This window comes from Phoenix dactylifera, unplaced genomic scaffold (genome assembly GCF_009389715.1).
Source record: "Phoenix dactylifera cultivar Barhee BC4 unplaced genomic scaffold, palm_55x_up_171113_PBpolish2nd_filt_p 000415F, whole genome shotgun sequence".
NCBI lineage: Eukaryota > Viridiplantae > Streptophyta > Magnoliopsida > Arecales > Arecaceae > Phoenix > Phoenix dactylifera.
Genome location: NW_024067855.1, coordinates 78,880 through 82,667, shown reverse-complemented (window position 1 = coordinate 82,667; position 3,788 = coordinate 78,880). Strand labels below are relative to the sequence as shown.

At 38.7% G+C, this 3,788-nt stretch overlaps 1 long non-coding RNA gene across 1 annotated transcript; it reads right to left on the bottom strand.

Annotated features, from left to right (window-relative positions):
- Positions 1-268: 268 nt before the first annotated feature.
- LOC120105991 lies at positions 269-3,088 on the bottom strand. Its single transcript, XR_005508238.1, has 3 exons — positions 2,291-3,088; positions 1,594-1,662; positions 269-483 (listed from the first exon to the last, which is right to left on the bottom strand). It is a non-coding gene; the product is annotated as an uncharacterized LOC120105991 (long non-coding RNA).
- Between the last annotated feature and the right edge of the window lie 700 nt (positions 3,089-3,788).

Genomic DNA, 3,788 nt, shown 5'->3' with positions numbered 1-3,788 from the left:
AATGATCAGACCGACTGAAAATAACTTTATTATGCATATGCCCATGCAATCTAATCCCTTTGCTCTGATACCAACCGCTGTGGGATCCCCTCCCACAGTAGGTTAGTCGGGTACAGTACCGAGCAGAGTTTCTATTAGCAGCTTGTGCCGCGGTTCACAAGTTACTATTAAAAACCTGTCAATTACTATATCCAACCAACCAATAAAATCAATACATCCTAAACCTGTCAGTTTAATTTATTTAACTCACTTTAATCATAACTAAAGCAACCCAAGCTTTCATTTATAACTTAAAGTCTACTATACATAGCTCAAAATATAACAAACTTTACATCTGTCTCAAGTTAGTTTACATTCACACCCCAACTATATGCATAATACAAAGGTTTTTCCTTTCACTCAGAGGGGCATGGCCAACCTTCTATGACAAACTTCTAGGATGATGCTGATGCGGTACTTTTATAATGTTATGACTCTGCCGATCTGCAAGAATTTACAGAAAAAGAGAGGGATGAGACCTAAGTCCCAGTGAGTGGACAATCTGTTAATCATGAGGAGATATGAGGTTTCAGCTATGATACTTACATACATCAAATGTAACGTGTTTATACCACATATGAAACATTTGCATTTGATCTTAAAGCACTTAGTTTCAACCACATAAGAAATCTGCTATTTGCCAATAGTACTACAACTAGCAGGAAATAAAGCTGTTGCTTTAAAATAAAGCATTAATAAAATCGCCTTGCTCAAGTCCTTTTTTTTTTCTTCTGGACCGTAGAGTCCACTTTCCTTCCTTGAAGAATTTGATATATAGAACATTCACATAGGTTCTGAAATCATTATGCTTAAAAATAATACATTTGTTGCTCAGTCATATGTATACATAGCTTAAATATTGAAAATCATGGCTCCCGCGAGCCCTACTGCCGGCCACTCGCATGAGGCACCATTCTCATGAGTAGCTCGACAGTCCTATGCATGGTGCTACTACTACGCCCTCCCGGCGTCCCAATTCTGCCCCACTGGCACATATCATACTACGCCCTCCCGGCGTCCCATTTCTGCCCTACTGGGCACATATCATAGCTACGCCCTCCCGGCGTCCCATCTCTGCCTTACTGGGCACATATCATAGCTACGCCCTCCCGGCGTCCCATCTCTGCCCTATTGGGCACATATCATAAACTCTGATGTGATGTATCCAAGGTAAAAGTGCAAATATTAGTTACTGTAACAAGGTTGGAGTCGACTCTAGAGTATAGGGGTCAACTCCAGAATAGCTTGGTGTCAAACTAAAATGACTCTCTTGGCCGTGATAAGGGGTTTTAAGTGGTTCAATCACTTTGGGTTAATCCATTCCCAAACAAGTTCATAAACTTATGAATCAACAAACATGAATTTAAAGAATTTTCAAGCATAGCATATATTTTCCAAATCAGATCATTTATCCACTGATAGAAAGCAATTTAATCATGAGAATTAATACTTCTTATTTTCATTCTTTAGCATATTCATTCTGAATTTGGAGACATCATTCATTTCTCTGGAATTACAAAATAAACTACCATGGTTAAGAAGAAAACCACTCACCTTGTGATGGCTAACGCACCACCCTAGTGCTTGATACTCCCGGCACACTTCCGGGACTCTCTTCTCCTCCTAAATAATTAAAAGAGTCAATCAAAATTATAACCTATATGATGCAACATGATTATGCATGTTCCAAAAAGAAATCCAACACCCTCATCTTAACTTTCTGATTTTTTTTTTTTTACCTTGCTTGTCTTATTTTAGGATAAATAAAACCTCTCAATTCTCAAAGGTTTCCAAGCTTTTATCTCCCTCTTTGATACCCTGGGTTAGGACTAGAAAACCTTCTATATCATTTATAAATTTTCAGCTGCCAAACAACTACTTAACACCAAAAATAAATCAGAATTCAATTTCCCTGTTTTCAGCTTGTTTGTTCTGTTTTCGAGCCAATTAAACCTCTTAACTCCTGGAGGTTCTTAACAATCAATTCCACCTATTAGGCTCTGTGTTAGGACTGGGAAATCCCTAACACAACCTACAAACTTTCAGCTTTAAATAACAATTTAATCACCTAAAACACAAAGAAATCCCATCGCTTCTTTCTGCAGAATTTCAGACTGCTTTCAACAACTTCGGAAGCATAGTTCAATTCCTTTTTCATACCTAAAAATTCATCTAGAATAACTAAAATCTTCTTTTATCACCCTCCTACGTGGGACTACAATTAAAATCACTAAAAGTTTGGAAAATTCACCTGAAATTTGCTAGGAAGCCTGGGTGCACCAAAAATTTCTGTATTTCTGTTCTGCAGCCCAACAGCAAGTTGCTCTTCCTCTTTACTTTAAACCTTCTTCCACAATTTATTTGGATTCCCCAAGTAGCTCTCTCTCTTCCCTAGCTTCCTCTCTCCCTCCCTGGAGCTTTTCCTGGCCTGATTTGGGCTGGCACCTACAACCAACCACTGAACTCCTAACGGTTGAACAGCAGCAGCACAAGTTGCTGCCTGCTGAAACATGCTAGACACCCCCCCTTTTGACACGTTAGCTTCCCAGACACCTAACGTGTCAAAAGAGTGGTTCCCAGGGGTTTTAAAAACTAGGTTTTAGGCCACGTCATGCTTCCTACTTTTTATAGAAATTTTGGACAAATCTAGGTCTGCAGTTTTCTGTAATGACAGGCTTCCGAGGGACTCACCTAACTTGCTTTGTTCCAGGCTGTAGGCTAATCCATTTGAGCTGAAATTTCAACAGTAAATCCCCTACTCAATGTATATTATGTGTTTAAAATTTTACTTAGATTCATGGACTATATCCAGAGTTATTGCACTCTCAATCTGTGGAACCGTAAAATTTTCTGTAACAGCTGAAATCCCGACATTTTTGAAATGATTTTGAATCAAACTTCCTGGAAAGTTTCCATCCAATTTACATCATAAAATTTTGATATTCCCTCACCTTTCATGTGCATTCAGATGCTCATAATAAACTAGGTTAAAATCATGAAGATGCTTCATAACTGGTAAAAATTACTTAAGCTACCCTAACCCTGGTTCAGGGTGTTACAATGGGTATCCAGACAAAGAAGAGGACCAATCCAAGCTTTTGAATCTCTCCGGGATGCTAGCTTCCTTGCAGAGATTGCTTTTAATGGCTGAAATCCTCTCTCTTTTAGCAACCAACACTTTGATTGCTTCCTCTTGAGAAAGAAGAGGAGGAGAGGAAAGAAGAAAAGGAAGCACGCTTGCTGCCTTTTATTTTTCGATGGAAGAAGGGAGAGGAGAAGGGCCGCACGCCTCCCTTTTCTTTTTGTTTCTTGTGGCTGAAAAAGAGAATGAGAAGGGCTTTGGAGGCCGCCCCCTATTCCCTTTTTAACCTAGGCGTGTGGAGCTCCTAAAAATAAGGAGCCTAATTAATTAAGTCCAATTGATTCAATCAAATTGCAATCTAATTGCAATTATTTCTTTATTCAACTCACTAACTCTTAATAGGCTAAACCAATTATCAATCAAATTGACAATCATAATCTATTATGATTCCAAATCACAATTCAACCATCGGATCGGTCAATACCTCTATTGTGTGTGATCCCATAGATTCTATTCTGTCTGGTAGTGAGACATATTGCGATCTCTATCATAATATCATTTAAAACTTTTTTTAATGGGTTGGAACAATTCCAACTCATCTCATCAGGGATCATCGACCATCAAGCTAATCCCTGCGAGTCTCACAATCCACCAGTAACACCTAAAA